Genomic DNA, 18,204 nt, shown 5'->3' with positions numbered 1-18,204 from the left:
ATCATGTGAAAATGTGTTGACATATAACTTAATACAAGGAATCATGTGTGAATTAACCAGTTCATGTTCAACAGAATGTCCAGTAAAGCACCTGGAAAAAAGAACATATTTAAAAGACATGCTATAAAATGTAGAATATTCAATTTCTGCTGCTGAAGTAGTATTAGTAGGTAGTCTACTCTCTTTACTAGTGTAGCGCACTTTCCCCCACCCCCTGGGAGACGTGTAGCTACAGTGTATGGGTGTGGTGCAATACCTGATGGTGTCCAGGAGATCTGAGCCTCCGCTGCTGTGAACCTGGGGTGCACCTGAGTGGTGCTCGGTAGGGCCTCCACCTGTACGGGATTCTAGCGTGTGGAATTCCCCCGTTGCAGGACACATAACAAATACACTCTTGGTAAAGCAGAACAGTTTTACTACTGTATATGCAGCTAATTTAGTTACATCCTACCCACCAAGCCTTGCACGGCCGTACCTTCCAATTCTTCATCCCCTCTCAATTGAGTCACCGTCCCCAAATTACCTAGGAGCCCTTGGGCACCCAACCAACCCGGTGTCCACAAGGTCAATCCCCCACCCAATGTGTGGTACAGCGCTGCCAAATAAAGTGTTGTTGGTGCACGTGAGGTGTTGGGTACCTGCCAGATGTGTCCACACCTGGGCGCACAGATGCTGTAGCTGATGATGGGATCCACGGATCCATTGGCGTAACCCGCGAAGCCTCCGCCTCTACGTTGGGTGGTGTCCCGCCTGGACCGTGCCACCTTTGATGAGAGTCTATGTGACGGTTGATCTGGTCCCAAACCACCTATGGACAGGATACAGCCGCTCATTTCTGTATCCCTCACTCTGAAGCTAAAGGGCAGTGTCCCTATACTATGAGCCTGTCCCTGCAGTAACCACAAGCTGAGGGGAGTCGAGGTCTAGCTGGAGCCTAATGGCCCTACCTGATGGCGTCCCAGCTCCGACAGGCGTGGCTTGCAGCACGCCAAATGTATCCATTTCTGAGCCGGGGATTCTGGCAGTCCTATTGGCTACGCAAAGCCAGGTGATCTTGCAGCCCCAAGGGCTGCTGGGTGTTGTAGTTCCCCTCGGAGTCCTGTGTCCTTCCACAGCGCCTGTGCACATCTGTAATGGCCACTACAATCTCTTTGCGCATGCACGAACCTTCGCGCGCCCACCCACGGGAGCCGCCGTTAGCCTTACTGATAACCTTGCATCAATCAGTGTCTAACCAAATGCTGGATCTTGACTTCTGATTACCGTCCCAGCCCAAATTATGTCTGTAAAAGAGGAAAGTGGATCTATCTCACTCATATTGTTAGGGGTTGTAATGTTAGTAACAAACATTGTTAAAAGAAATAGGAAAACATTTGAAAAGGGATGAAAGATTTTCAGTGAAGAATAATGACACGGCTGCTTTAATTTGCCAGGGAGACAAAGTTAATTCCGAAATAAAGTCTATTATTACTCTTTAACATTAATAAATGAAAGCACATATTTGAATAAAACATGCTTCATCCACTCTCATTATTACAATGTATTAAAGTGTTCATCACATACAAATGTTATTTTATGGAGCCCTTGGTTTATAATACGTTTACAGGGCTAGCAGAATGTCTTGCAGTGTTAATAGGGATTATCAATTTGGGATGTGTTTAAGAAAGTCTCCAGGCATTGTAACTACTTAGTGATAACATATTGCATGAATATCTTTTTGATTAGGAATAGTTATAATGTGATATGGGGGTGTGTATCAAAATCTCTTGGTTGCAAAACAGGGACAAACATTGCACCCAATTTATCAAAGATAAAGGCTCAATAGCTTTCAATTAGATGATTCCTTTGATAAATCTGTAGCGCCACTTTTTTGCTGTCAAGAAATATTGATACATGACCCTCCTTTATTTGTATTTCTTACGGCAGATTTTAGGTTAAATGCAAACAAAACACTACATTCCTACAGTACATCATTGTTGTGACACTATGTAAAATATATGTAATACATCATGAACAATACTATATATACAGTACATGAAATCATCTAACATTGTAATAAAACCGATACTTGAAAATAAAAATAGAAAGTTGTTTTAGTTCACGTTTGAAACAAAAGCGCAAAACAAAAATGTAAATCTCTCTTAAAAGTAAAATGAACAATTTATGTTACGTTTGTAATTAAGATGTAAGCAGTTAGGTTAATAAATGTACATTGCTAATGCTTATGCTTTTTGTGTGCATGGGGTATGTAGTACAGTATGTGGAGAGGTTAATTGAGCAAGCTGTACATTTTATAGGTACTGTACTAACTACAGATTGACTCTCAACAGTATTAGTCTAAATACTAATAAAATATAACTGAATTAGGAATTCCACTTATATAAACACTTCCCAGTCTATTCACACATATATATATAGAGGACTGTGCAATTTGGTTTAACTTAAATGTATCCCCTTGTAGTAAGCTTACTCAGGTATGTACTGTAAAAATGCTCAGTTCTAACTTTCATGCTTAATTCTGGGAGTGAGAAAGTAAGAGTCAGCTTTCGAGGTTGTGCCAAGTGGGTTTTGTGACCAGACTTTGCTTGTGAGGGTCTTACGGTTCTTTCTAGGACAATCTTGACTTGTAAAAAGAGAGAGAGAATTGCAATATGGGATATCCCAGCACTATTTATTTCATAGAAGGGAGTTCCTGCACAATTGTCTGGTTGCTTCTATGGTAAAGAAAGCACCAACATGTGATTGTCTGAGTGCACAAAGCGCATTAATTAGTAAAGAATACCCCATTCAGATCAATGTCTTTTGTATCAGGGCTGTGCAAGGGGTCATAAGTATAAACGAGGCATGAAAAGTGAAAAAAGTACCCCAAATGATGCACTCTTCATTACAATTTAATTAAACAGTAATCAATTCAAAAAGTACAAGTATGTCTTACTGTGTGCGTTCTGTTAACAATGGGTGCCCTATCTTCATCAGTTTGGGTACATTGTGAGATTTATTTCTTTAGTCACATATTATATATTTTTCACATTACAGATGCATTTACTGTAGATATTGGACATGTACATGTGGCTCCTACATTTCAAATCTCCACTTGTACTTTTCTCCTCTCCACTCCCCCTATTTTTCTCACTTCACGTCTCTTTTGCTTCCATGGTAACCCTGAAGATTTTTCTCTTTTGGGTCCCGAGCATGGCTGTAGCACTGGGCACCAGGGCCTTGCGTGACCCCCCCTTCCTTGGTGCGTGTCGACTCTGCCACCCCACAACCTCCCTTGCACGCCTACCTCTCTACACCAGGGGGGGAGAGGGAAGCAGGAGCCAGGGAGACATCTGGGCATTACATAGGCCTTCCTTAAAAGAGAACATAGAATTATGAAACTCTTTTAATTTTGTCTCTACAGTGGATGAAACTGTGGACCAATTAATTAGAACTGAAAAATCAATCAAAGGTTACTGGCGATCTCCAATAGTCTTATCAGTTGACATTTGGTCAGAAGATTGTCTGGTATTTCTGAAAGCTTTTTCTATATTAGTTGGTAATACTTTTTTTACTTACACGTAAATACATGTTGTATGATTCAAGCTCTTTTATCACAATCCTGATCTGCCGCTCGTCACATTTTTGCATACTTAAATATAACATGCTGGAAGACAATATCGTACAATTCATATGACACCCATAACAAAACAGTACATTTCCACTGATTCTTATCTTTTCAGATCGTGTTACAAAAGTACAGCTAGATTCCTCATCTGAATTGAGACATTATAATGTTCAGGTCTCTATTTCAACTACACCTCTTGTGGGAGCTGGTGCAAAATGCTGACTATTCAGTATTAAGAGTGACTTCTATCCATGGAATTTAAGAAATTTGGTGGTAATCCAGGCAGAAAGAGCCTTTGTAGTAAAAGGGCGTATAAAGTTAAGTAGTAGGGGTAACTTTAATGGCTAACTGAAGTTTAAAGAGTGCACACTTTCAGGTCCTATCTTTAGGCATGTTACCTGAGTAGACAAATATAGGTGACCAGCGCATCAGAAACGGATTGAATCCCTTTTCACAAGGTATATATCTCCAATTGGACCACTCCACTGTAATAGGGTATTAGTACAGCATCCCTGGCAGGGGATAAGCGACTAGTACCTAGTGCTCACTGGCACACATAAGTAGTACAAAGATTGTCCCATACGAAGCTGATGAATGCATAAACCCACAGGGGTAACTCCCTGTTGTAGCTCCCAGGTCCTCAGTGCGGTCTAAGTATGGTTCCAGACGGCGTGCAGATCCACCAGGAGGATGAACAGGAAAGTAAAAAGGAGAAGGGCAGCGCACTGCCAGAAAAACAGGAGGAGGCTCACAAGTAAAATGAATTCTTTATTCCTGAGATAGATCCAACATAACCCCTAGAGAGCACAAAAATCACCACACCTACGCGTTTCGGCCCGTGTGCCCTTTATCAAGGTGTATATTTGAGCTCTCTAGAGGTTATGTTGGATCCATCTCAGGAATAAAGAATTAATTTTACTTGTGAGCCTCCTCCTGTTTTCCTGGCAGTGCGCTGCCCTTCTTCTTGTTACTTTCATGTTACCTGAGTAATCTTGAAAGCTTGCACTCTTTTTAAACATCAGTTAGCTACTAAAAGGTATCACTTCTACCTAACTTTTGTACTTATTTTATTACAAAAAGTTTCTTGTCTATCTATGGGCTAACACGATAACGTGATCTAATGCAGGGGTGAGCAACGCCAGTCCTCAAGGACCACGACAGGTCTTCAGGATGTCGAAGACCCCTGCTCTAATGGTACAGTAACTCAGTCAGAATCAGAGTGACTTGGCAAGTTTGGAAAGGAAACGTGTGAAATGACCTGTGGAGATGTTCCCTGCACATCAGATAACTGGTATTTAGTAAAAACAGACTCCTGCAAGCTTTAGCTTGTAAGTGCTGAAGGCATTGGTCCGATAGCTCAGGTATGTGAAGAGCTGTAGCAGTGATGTCATTTAGTTCTAAGCAAAAACAGCAAGATGTCATTTTACTGTACCTCAAGCAAGATACTTGAAATAAAATCTTTCACTTAAATGAACCTTTTTGGAAATCGTATGTAAAAAAAAAAAAATTATAAAATATCACTGCTTTTCCCCATGATCTCTTAGCACATAGTCCGTCCACTGCAGCAAGGGATTCTGGGTAATGACATGCAAATATAAAAAAGTAATGTAAAGAACGTGAGGCATAAAAACTTGACGTAAATAAAAGGTTGCAAAGAAAACAATCTGCGGGACAAAGATTATAAAGGAGTAGGGAGAAGTGGAGGATGATTGAGAATGCATCTACATCTACTTTCCACCTCAAAGAGGCATATTTTATTATACTGTATGATATTTCAACTGCTCTAGAAGTTTTGGGCCTGCCCTTGTACTGTATACACACAGCCTCTGTAAGCTCAGAACCCAAACCCACACCAGATATATTTTTCCTATATAAGTGTAACCCATGTTCCCCCCCCCCCCCCCCCCGGTCGCAGACTGGACCTCTAGGGTGTAGTGAGGGCTGATTACGTAAATGTTGGTGGTGCATACCTGTGAGGAACAGGAGGACCTGAGTCTCCCGCGTTGGTATTGGGGATAACAGGGACAGGCTTCTGGGGTATATGCCTCCATCTTCTTTAGCAACGGTGCAGCGCCTCCATCTCTATAAGCCCCAGGGATATGGGTTGGAACCCTACAGAGAATTCCCACTAAGGGAAGAGAGATTCCAGTCTCAGTCAGTTCTTTGTAATAAAGCAGCAATGTCTCTTTATTCTGTACAGCAGATCAGTAGCAGCACACAGCAGCAGTTCATGCACAGCAACAGTTCATATGCAGTTTACAGGGTCTTGTCCTCCTCTCGTTCTCCTCCAGGACGTACCCCTGCAGGATGGGCTGTATGGGGCTTCAATATCCCCACCCCCCTCACCCCGTCCAAGGGTATACCCTCTGGGTGAGGCAAGATCCCCCCCTCACCCCCTGAGCAGGGTGAGGGGCATTGGTCCCCCTATAGTCTTATCAGCTCTAAACAGGCTGGTCTTCTGCCTCCTCTCCAAGCACAGGTGTCACTCTAATCATGGCTTCTTAGGTCAGACACTCCAGCACTCCTCTCCAAAAGTACTAACTAACTCCAGACTAGCACTTCACTCCTCAGCTCCCAGGACAGAACTACTTGTCACTTACATGAACAGGCAGAACTAGGTTTAGACAGCCCCACCCCTCATGATGTCAGCAGGCCCTCCCCTCTGTCTCAGGCCTGCACACAGAGTCAGGGGCCTGCCTCCATCACTCAAGGTAGGGCTTGAAGCAGGGGAAAAACCCATGATACTCACTGGCGGCCTGCCCTTAACAGGACTTACACCAGTAGGAGAAAGATATAGTCCGCGGAGCACATGTAGGGACGGCCGCCATCTTTGATGAGCCCTCCAAATGTATAATTGCACTATTCTCAGTGTCTAGTGCATAGCTCGTTCCTAGACACTGACTGCTCTCACACTGCTCACTAAACGCTCTCTGCATACTCTTTCTGACTGTTCTGCCCACTGATATGATGTGGCATACCCCAGGCTAGGCAGAACTCTCTCTCTGTGCACCGCACTCGCTGACGGTTCCTGCAAGTACTCTGTGGTGTGTTTAATGTGGGTGCTGGCTAGTGTACCCGGGCATCTCCCTAAGGTACGGGCGTCTCCTATTTTTGGCCACTCATAGTGCGGGCCCTGGGCCATGGTCCCTGGACTAGTTAAAAGGCTAACCCCCCCAGTTGCCTCACACTATCTGCCTCAAGGGACTAGGACAGCTATAGCCTCACACCCATCTTACATCACCCTCTTAGGGCACCCAGGGCGTACTGTGCGGGAATCCACGCTCCCCTGACTACCCCTGGTATTACATGCCACACTCTCTCCAGTACTTGAACGGAAGGTGCACTTCACTCTTCCCGCTCTGCCTTGCTGAAAGCCTGTCCTGTTCTGGATCTCAGCAGCTCGCCTCCAAATGTAACCCATGTTCCCCCCGCCCCCCCCCCCCCCGCCCGGTCGCAGATTGTACCTCTAGGGTGTAGTGAGGGCTGGCAATATGTACTATGGTGGTGCATACCTGCTTGGAACAGGAGGGCCTGAGTCTCCCGCGTTGGTGTGAGGGATAACAGGGCCAGGCTTCTGGGGTATATGCCTCCATCGTCTTAGCAGTCCTTGTGGTGCAGCACCTCCATCTCTATAAGCCCCAGGGATGTGGGGTGGGACCCTTACAGAGAAACCCTGGTCCCAGGGCGAATGATCCAGCTCTCACACAGTCTTTATATAAAAGCAGCAATGTCTTTATTGTCCTTGTAACAGTGATACAGCACACAGCAGTTCATACACCGCAGCAGTTCATTTGCAGCAGTGCTTCCAAATGTAACAGGTCTATTCCTCCACTCCTCTCCTCCAGGTTGTACCCTAGCAGGATGGGCTGTTTGGGGCTTCAATACCCCAACCCCCACCACCAGGATATACTCTCTGGGTGAGGGTAAATCTCCCCCCCCTCACCCCCTCAGCAGGGTGAGGGGCATTGGTCCACAGCACTTAGTGCTATCAGCTCTACTCAGATTGGCTGAGAGTCTTCTCTCCTGTCTCCTTGCCACTTCCAGATCATACACTCTCTGCTCCAGCACTCTCCACTCTCTTGGTTCACCTCTTGCACAACTGCCAGCGCAGGACTCCTCACACACACCCTCCTCCAGCCTCTCAGACTCAACTCTTCCAGACTCAACTCTCTGATACACACAGGAGCAGCCCACTAAATAGATACAGCCCTGCCCCTTATGATGTCAGCAGGACCTCCCCTCTATATCAGGCCTGCCACAGAGTCAGGGGCCTACCTCTATCACTCAAGGCAGGGCTTGGTGGGGGGAAAACCCATGATTACCACTGGCGCCTGCCCTTAACAGGGCTTACTCCAGTAGGAGAAGGATAGGCAGCCCACTATTTCTTACAGGGGCTACATACTTCAGGCAGGAAGACAAAGGGAATGCCTTCCTACTTATTGGAATAGACAGGGATGAGTTTCCTGAGTGTAGGGTCCTTGAACTAAGTAACCAAAAGAGACTACTCTTGCGTGGGAGGTGGTGAATCCAGACTCCATGTTCAAAGAAAAGCATGATGTTCTAGTTCTACATTGCCTACATGGAACTCCTGTCTGGAGGAGGAAAGGTTACTATTTTAGAGCGGAGGCTATGTTGACTGAAAACCTGTCCCGTTGCTGCTATATGTTGTATGCTGACATACCAATAAAGAACCACAGTATTGAAAAGTTCCTGGCGCCCCCTTTTCTATTTTTTCTGCACCACCATTCCTCTACAGCCTTGGCGTGACCCCACAGGGAGAAGACTCTGAGATAAGAGGTAACCCACTGAGCTAACACTCTAATGAGCAGGTCTAAACCCTGTCATAGTGAACCAAAGACACTGTTATTCATGTACACCTTGGGCCTCATGCAGTAAGCGTCGATTATGTGAAATCGGCAATCTTACCGATTAGTCATGTTATTGGCGTTTTTTCCTCTCCGTATGCAGTAAGTGCCGAATACATTCAAAATCAACCCGAAAACTAATCCGCCCACTCTCATGATGATTAGCCGATCACACACAGGTGTATCGGCGTGCGTGGCGGGGTGCTGTTAGGTTGCCCAATCACAAATCTTGCTGAATCAGGCGAAACAAGCATGTTTTGGATTGCGCGCCATATTTAAAGGCAACGTGTACTGCTAATCATTCTCTGTGTTGTTGGGAGTGAGAGAGAGAGAGACGCACAGAGCTGGCTGTTTGAAGATTTGCATATTGACTGAGAGACTTGTTGTGTATTGGGTGAGCTTTGTCCATTGTTGTTTTGTTTACATCTTTGTCTTGTTTTATATGTGGAAGTGTTTCGTGTGATTGCCTGTACATTTCTTGTCTGTTTTTTGTGAGTGCTGGAAGTATGCCCGCAAAGCGTGGGAAGAGTGATGCTGGTGGGAGTGGGAGTGCTACTCGTGGGAGTACGCGTCGGAGTGAACGTACTGTTCAGGGGAGTGATGTTGCTGAGAGTGAGAGTGGTGTTGCAGGGAGTGGGAGTGCTGGTGCTGCGAGTGGTGTTGCTGGGAGTGGGAGTGCTGTTGCTGGGAGTGGGAGTGCTGTTGCTGGGAGTGGGAGTGCTGTTGCTGGGAGTGGGAGTGCTGGTGCTGGGAGTGGGAGTGCTGTTGCTGGGAGTGGGAGTGCTGGTGCTGGGAGTGCTGGTGCTAGGAGTGTGAGTGCTGGTGCTAGGAGTGTGAGTGCTGGTGCTAGGAGTGTGAGTGCTGGTGCTAGGAGTGTGAGTGCTGGTGCTAGGAGTGGGAGTGCTGGTGCTGGGAGTGCTGCTGGTGGCGCAGTTGCTGATGGGGTGGATGGTGGTGGCGTGCTTGCTGGTGGGCAGCTTTTGGAGGCTCTTCCATTGGAAGAAGGAGAGTCCAGTCAGCACCAGCCAAGCTCTGACCCTAAACCTGCTCGGAAGAAACGTGTGGAGAAGCCACGTAATCCTCGCTTCAATGACCAGGAAAATACAGCTCTTGTCACTGGCATTCTGGAGCACTATGACAGTATATATGGACATTTACTAGGTAAGTGTACATTTACATTTATTATTCAAATACATGTGATCCTAGGTCATCTGAGTTTTGTTCATATGCAAATATGGCTTCACAATATCTTTCTATGTTAATTAGTCTGGAAACACAGCTTTTTATCATGCCTTACAAGGACAACAAAACACAGGCGGTCAATTTGCCATAACTGCATACAATATGAATGCAACCTTGCTTACATGTATAGGTTTAGTAGTGAATGCTCATGTGCTTCACATATTACACATAAAACAGCATGTTTGCTATCTCTTGGAACAGCTAGCAGTGTAGGAAACTGGTGCTTATATTATTAATCATTTACCTCATATATTTGATATGTTTTTCAAGGGCGGACAAGTTCAGCAAGCAGAAAAGAAATGTGGGACACAATAGTCATTGGTGTCAATGCGTGTGGGAATCATGTGAGGGACAAGCGGAATTGTCACAAGAGATTTGATGATATTAGGTCCAAATTGAAAAAGAAAATACAACACCAACGCGTGCATGCTACTGGCACTGGAGGTGGGCCCACACCACAACGTCTCATATTAAGTCCATTGGAGGAGCTGCTTCGGGCAAAATTACTTCCCGTCGTCGTGGAAGGCTTACCTGGTGACCGTGATATAGGAATTTACCCCTCACAATTTCCACCAGGTGAGAAATATTACTGTACTAGGCGTGTCGTTGCTTACAGTTATTTTGCATAGTTACACTGCTTTTTATACTGTCTTCACAATATAAGCATACCTGCATCTATATATGTATATGTCTGATTCTGTATATATATATATATCTAAATAGACATATATGTTGTAGTCCTACTAAAAGCAGTAACTAATATAGCACGTGCCATTGCGTGCTCATTTACATGTGAATTCCCAAAATGCATTGCTGCAGTGGAAGCAATTGATGGTGGGCGAAGATGGGGAACAACAGGGTAGTACACATGTGTAACACATGTTAATGAGAAATTATTACTAGCTACAGGTACAGAACAGAAATATGTAGAATATTATTGTGTATTTATTTATTTTACTCCGACAAACATGACATTACTGCCTATTTTAAGCATGCATCAAATATATTGCATGCAACGGCCTACAAACATCACTTGCACTAACACATCTATAGTTGTTTATGAAAAGGTCCATTTTTGCTTTAAGTCATATACAGACAGCATAATGAGGCACACGTATCATATTTTATGTCATTGTTTTCATAACTTCAAAACTGCACACGACTATTTAGCTCATCTACCATTGTGTTAAAGCAGCTGCAATTAATATCTCATCACAGCATACACTTCAACAGAGGGGGTGGGGTTCAGCACACACACTAATTACAGCCTCATTTTAGGGGCAACTTAGTTCACACCATTTTCACCTGTTTCAAGTAATTGAAAGGTGTGGCTCATTAGGCTTTTTGGGGAAGGGAATACCGTTCTTACAACCTGACTAGCACAACTGAAGTTAATCACACTCATTTGAAAGCTTCACTTTAGCTACTAAATGCCCCAAAAACTCATTACTTATCAAACCGTACGTCACACATTAGTTCACTCATATCTATAGTTGAACTACTATCAACGACACATTATCACACACTGCATGTGTTGTCTTGTTTAGTCACAGCCACATTCATGTGTGCCACATCTTATATTAATGTACCACACATATCCTCTACCAAAAGCAACACTTTTTGCAATATGACCACCTTCATGATAACCATTGTGAATGGTCATCTCATGATAGTTATGTACATTATGATACTGATATCACTACACAACATATGATTTTTATGTACAAATTTAATGTATTTTTCCTCACGCATTACTGCAGAACCATAGTATGTTGTATGTTAGGGAACTCAAAACTTCTAAGTTCACAGGCATGTACATTGTTATTACAACTATTTATGTTCACTTTCACACACACATTTTGGGTTAAGGAAATGATGCTGTTAGGTACTCAGAAATACAGAACATACAATAACTGTTTGTTCAATATTTACACATGTAAATGTAAAACTTATGTTATTGTTATATATAGTTGCCCCTGAAGGACATGTGTCACCTGAGACTGAACAAGTGTCTTCACCTGGGTCAGCCAGCTCAACACACCTAGAAGGTGAGTGTATCAGTTGGTGGCCATATAATATGTGCTCTTCTATATGTTATGTTGTCATGTTCATTATTTGTTTTGCACATCTTCTTTAAATAGGATTACTTAGTGTCAGTGAAAATGAAGTGTAAGGCAACTTGTATTGTGTTAGTGATGTTAACTATCATGTAGGAGTTGTGAGTTTACAGCAAGTTTTCATTCACTCATATTTCATTCTGAGTCCAAACATTATTCTTAAGTCAAGGTAGTTTTTAATGTGAGGTTATAAAACGTATGGAAACATGTTAGTTGTTACTTATGACACAGTACAATTACATAGTAACACAGCAGAGATTAACATGACATTTAATAATTTGTACATTTATTTGTAGAACATGATGAAGAGTATTATGATGATGATGATGATGACGCCACCGCCATACACACACAAATAGAAGCAAGTGACCATGAAGACGTTCCAATTGAAACTGTTTTACCGGCAAATCGTCCAGCAAATACGACATACGATGCAATTGTAGCTTCTGAGGGAAAAATTGTGGAAGCAGAAAATCGTCGCCATTCTGACTTCATGACAGTGCTGGAAAGGATGATTGCACTGCAGGAAGAAACAGTTTCACAATTGGCACATCTCCACAGAGTCTTCATTGAAGTGCCGAAACAGTTGCAAAAAATCAACACCTCATTCGAAGCATTAGTTGTTCAGCAAACACAAGCTAATTACTGGAGAATGACTAATGTACCACAATTCAACACCTCCCAGCCAGGATCTGTTCATGCAGGTCAGTTTTCACCACATTCATCTGATATTCATTCACCAGGCCCAAATGTTACCGGTCAAGTAGCAGAGATTGCTGTGCAGGTTCCTGACGACATACTACCACTGCCATCTGTACAAAATCAGCAGCTGACACCTACAAAAGAGCCCACAAAAACAAAATACAAGCAGTTACTACTGACCAGTTTTTGGTCAAAAACAACAAAAGACACACATGAAACAGATTAACCATCACTTGTGCAGTGTCTACCAACTTGCTCACAGTCACTACCCAAAAGCCCTGTAGGTGAATCACTGCCCAAAAGCCCTGTAGGTGAATCACTGCCCAAAAGCCCTGTAGGTGAATCACTGGCCACAAACCCTGTAGGTGAGTCACTGGCCACAAGCCCCGTAGGTGAACAGTCACTGCCCAAAAGCCCTGTAGGTGAGTCACTGCCCACAAGCCCTGCCCGTGAAGTGCCAGAGGCCACTCAAAGTGGCTCTGCTGTGCCTAAAGTTGGTGGCAAAAGAAAAAGGAAAATTCAAGAGACAACAAGCAGGCCTGTTACTCGCTCGCAAAAGGAACAAAAAAAATAAATGTTATAATTCAGAAAATATGTCTTTGGCCTTGTTTTGTTGACTTCACATTATCTAATTACTATTGTATGTATGCTGAAGACTGCGTTGTTTCCAAACTTTCAAGTATGTTCTTGTACACGTGAAGTTTTGGAAATGTTAACACTCAATTAATGAATAGTGTTATAAATATTTATGTATTAATTGTCTGTTCAGTAATGGTCCACCTGGAACCAGTTGCAAAGTTTAGAGAAGCTGCCATTGACTTTGCAGCAAAACATTGCATTTGGGTGTGTTAATTGATGTAAGAATTGCATATGCATATTAGTCACATGCATTTATAAAAACACCTAAGTAACTGCAAACATCTTTCTTGTACGTGTACAGCAGGATTATGTGTAAATTATTACTTACCTTTGCCTTGCTTGGGCATTCTAATTTTGTCCTTTAATCATTTGTGTGTTCTTGTTTCAATAACATCTCAGAATGTATAAAAATATATATACACACACACACACACTGAGTGTGTGTGTGTGTGTGTGTGTGTGTGTGTGTGTGTGTGTGTGTGTGTGTCTGTGTGTGTGTGTGTGTGTGTGTGTGTGTGTGTGTGTGTGTGTGTGTGTGTGTGTGTGTGTGTGTGTGTGTGTGTATGTATATATATATGTATATATATATGTATATATATATATATATATAGTACTATATAAACTGGTATACATGTATTTTACAAACTAATACACTTCATGCTTCCTTGTGAAAGCACACTATTTTAATAATACAGGCATAATGTTTGAGAAATATCCTAAGTATGAGACTCTAACAGTATTGTGCTTAAACAAATGTTTATTACTTCATTCAATCATGTTTCTCACCATTTAAATAGGTTTCATACAGGTATACTTACTGCCATCAATGTTGTGTGTACTCCTGCAATATTAAAAAAAATAAAATATAATATATAAATATATATATTTTTATAAGAGAGATATATTTAGATATATATATATACACACGTATTTAAACTCATGCAGACAGGGAGTTAACCAGACTTTCACATACACACAGAAATGTAAGCGGGGGAAAAACATTTCTTTTTGCAGGTGTGTGTTTGTACTGATATGCCTGGCTAAGAAATATTTTCACACAGTGGTCTTTGTTAGTTTTCAAAAAAACACTGTGAACGCATTCAAAGTCTAGGGATGTTTTTCACAAACGAGATAAAAGAAGGAGAAATGTTTCTCCCACAGTCCCATATCACGAACCACAACTGTTAACCCAATTAGACAAACAAATCCAATTGGCGTTTGAAATAAGGAGTCAAAGTAGTTAGTTTTGTTGACCTTGACAAGGAAAAACAGGAGTTTGTTAGCCATTCAGCACATTCATTTTGATGAGCAAATAACACAGACCTGCACACAGCTTTTGTGCTACTCAGACATGGCTGATGAATTCGTTAACAATATTAATCCCCTTTTAGGGTATAAGTACATGATCTGTGAAGCCATCTTGAACAGTCGCGGACAGAAAGCAAGCACACGCCAAATCGATGATTTCATTCGAGCAAAATATCCTTATTACCAAGACCGTAAGCATGCACGGAATTTTAATTCCTCAATAAGATTCACTTTATCAAGTAATGACTTTTTTGAACGTGACCAGGATAAGCTACAACACACCTATGGTTTCTGGAAGATTGCCCCGGAAAAACAATTTCTCCTGAAAGACGGCACTTATATTGTCGTGAAAGGCATATTTATTCCTAATGGCAATAGCAATGTATCCGCTACTACTGATCCGTTTGAATCGATACGTGCTGCAATATCTGCAGCCTCCATTCCTGAAACCCACATTGTACAAGAACAAAAGTACTATGATTATGTACCAAGCCTTTCAGCTGAAAATGCATTGGAATGGGAACCCGAAGAAATGAACCTACCTCCCGACCAATTATTTGAAGAAAGCAGTGGCGATTCCTATGAGCGCATCCTGGAGGAGATATGTGTCATACTGGATTCAGCGGTTGGGTCAAGCGTGGATGAAAATGCCTTACATTTCTGGAGCGACCAGTTGCAGCCAGGCGAAGAGTTAATTCTAGAAGAATGGTAAATATAACAATCGTTATGCGTTGTCTCTGCGTTTAAATTATTTTTTTTTTTGTAACCACCATTTTCACTTTCAATGCGTGGATACAGTGTAACATTGCAGACTGCATAACATGTAGCGATCACAAACAAATTGTTTCCTAATACAATATAGTAGAACCTGAAAGAGTAGTACACATTGCTGACGGTATACATATACGTACTTTCCTATCCCTTTAAACATATTAGCAACATTTTTCCATAACTCTAACACATACCTGTTTTGTTATCATGCAACATCTACAACATTGAAAACCGGGTCCACCACGTATGACGTGGGACCCTTGTCATGGGCCAAGGCGTCCTTAAAAAGGATTACGGATGTAAGTCCCGCCCCCAAGCGACGTGCGCGCCTCAAAGCCTATTGGCTGTCATGTTTTGTTATAGTAACGGTAACTGCAGTGTGTGATGCGTGCGGCTCAGTGTTTGTAGGCGTACCCTGGGCGTTAGCCGAATGTTAATTGAGTGGGAGGAGTGTTAGCGTGCGTTTCCCGCTGGCTTAACATGACGTCACACGTATTGCATTTGCGCATTGTGTTATCGGCCGTCCTTTCTGTCCAAACACGTCTGGTTTAAAAGAATACAGATGTACTCGTTTAGAATGATTTTAGTTTCATCTTCATTGTATTTGAAATAAAGATGTGATGTTTACTGGTATTTTCTACATGTATTGAACGCACAACGTTCGCTTTGTTTTGCGCATGCGCTAACAGTTAGTGGAGCCAAGCGTGAAGTGCGTGCGCACACTAAGATGTGCGCGCACATTTTTCAGTATACAGGCAACGTTCACTTCATATACATAGTTATGGCTGCTACAAATGATAATAAAAATTACATACTGATGTACACTTGTAGTTGTAACATATAAATGAGTGACGTGTGTATGTACACAATCATATAGAGCTGTGTAACGCGTTGTCACGGATACATATATAGTAAGGTGCCATATTTGACCATCATGTGTTTGCTGTATTTCAGAGATGTCGGGGAAGATACAATCGGATCAATGTATGATTTCAGAAGAGTCTACCTTTATATGAGATGATTGTGAGGAGGAGCCACCGACTACTATACTACATATGGAACTAATTTTATATTGCTTGCAGCGCTTATTAACAAACAATTAAAAAAGTGATACCCTTATGCCTATATTGCATAAGCACTTAATTAACATAATGATGTTGCAAAATAGTGCCTCTTGAATTTTTCTTGAGTGTTCTTTAATGACTACTAACATTTTATGACATGGTGTGTTTTTTATATAACAACCATTCCCACTCTGCTAACACATTTGTGTATTCTATTGTGTAATGGAACGTATGACTGTCGAAACTATGTAACAATAATAATAATAATAATATGAGCATGTTCATGTATAGGGCTGCTAGTTGTACGCAGCGATTTACAGACACATGTTTCAGCCTGAGGTCCCTGGCCCGTGGAACGTACAAATGTTTTTTTGCCGCATGAGGCACAGGGAGATAAAGTGACTTGGCCAAGGTCACAAGGAGCCCACACCGGGAATTGAACCAGACTCCCCTGCTTCAAACTATCAGTGCCAGTGTGTGTCTTTACTCACTGAGCCACTCCTTCTCCCAATGTAAAGGACACTTACGACCAAGTAGCCATTTATATTTAAAATCTCTTGTTACATGGGTATGTAGATAAAATGGTTTGGGACTGTAGCAAATAATGTTACTGGCCAGATGTTATGGTCCCCTCCAATGCATGATGTTCTGAATATGACATCACCATCATGTTATGAAGTACGTTTCTGTGTATATTTCATTAACCTAACTAACTATAGTTTACGGTGTTTATTAATCGTTTAAAAATACATAGTATAGTCAATATGATGATATAAGCTACCATAATAAAGCTGGTGTTATCATTTGTCGGTGTTATACATGGATCCTACACCAATTGATAGAGACACAAACAGTTGTCTTAAAAAGTGTGTCTATGCTAGTGATGAATGTGCTCCCGTAAGTAAACAAATAAGTACAGTTATCCCCTTTTCTCCAAACACCTCTATATTACATTAATGGAAATTATAAGGAAACATACATAAAATGTGATGAAATGTGAGTAATCATTTTGTAATACAATGCACATGATACCTCAAGAGTAGCTAAATGCATATACATGATACAGAAAGTACATATATGTAACATTTGTGTTTAAACCAATATGTTGGGTTTTTAGTTCAAATAATTATAGGAAGATTGAGGTAGCCACATCTTATGAGAGATGTCAGCAAATATACATACCATGATCAGTCATACTGCAAATATACCTATAATGCAAAGGAACAATATATAAATTGCAAACATTGACATGCCATCTTCAGTACCGTAAACAACACATCAAAGTGTGTATTTGGTGTTAAATGTGCAACACCATGTATATTTAATGACATTCAAAATGTAAATGAGCCTGGTGTACACATCATATGGATGTACATGTTACACTGCACCAATAACATTGTATGTAAGCATACTAGAAGCATGAATGAGTATGGGCATAATATGTGTATTGTGTTAGCATAAGGAACAACACAATGCTAAAATATTAGTGCTTTGTTACCCCAGTTGTATTCACATACACACAACTAAAGTACAATTGAAGAGGGATTATATAACCTGTGCAACAATAACATACCGGTGCCACATCCCTTTGTGCACACAGCAGAGAAAAGAAAGGTGTGCAACCCATATTCATCTGTGTCCTAACAGAAGGTTATATAAAAAAAAATTATTGTTAAGATAACATAATGTAAGTATAAAAGTAGAACTTGGAACATATCTGTTTTTACTTACAAGAAAAAAATGAATTGATGAGATTCTGGCGTGTCTGGCCACCACTGGCTGTTTGTTCATTTTCAGCAGCTACATGGGTGGGATGCTCGTCTACCAAAGGCTCAGCTAGGTCTGATTGTACATTGTGCCTGAGTGCAACATTGTGCAAAATGCAACAG

The 18,204-nt window shown here is 41.9% G+C and overlaps 1 long non-coding RNA gene across 1 annotated transcript in view; it reads right to left on the bottom strand.

Moving 5' to 3' along the window:
- The window catches only part of LOC142492073 (uncharacterized), a 304,992-nt gene extending 287,035 nt beyond the window's left edge, over positions 1-17,957 (bottom strand). Inside the window, exons 1-4 of the long non-coding RNA XR_012800715.1 lie at positions 17,889-17,957; positions 17,498-17,523; positions 15,023-15,177; positions 13,991-14,013 (exon numbers count right to left, since the gene is read on the bottom strand). This is a non-coding gene — a long non-coding RNA (uncharacterized LOC142492073). The remainder of the gene's footprint in view (positions 1-13,990; positions 14,014-15,022; positions 15,178-17,497; positions 17,524-17,888) is intronic.
- Between the last annotated feature and the right edge of the window lie 247 nt (positions 17,958-18,204).

Source organism: Ascaphus truei, chromosome 4 (genome assembly GCF_040206685.1).
Source record: "Ascaphus truei isolate aAscTru1 chromosome 4, aAscTru1.hap1, whole genome shotgun sequence".
In the NCBI taxonomy this organism is placed as follows: Eukaryota; Metazoa; Chordata; class Amphibia; order Anura; family Ascaphidae; genus Ascaphus; species Ascaphus truei.
Note: the sequence above shows the minus strand (reverse complement) of the source record. Positions and strands in the feature narration are given on the sequence as shown.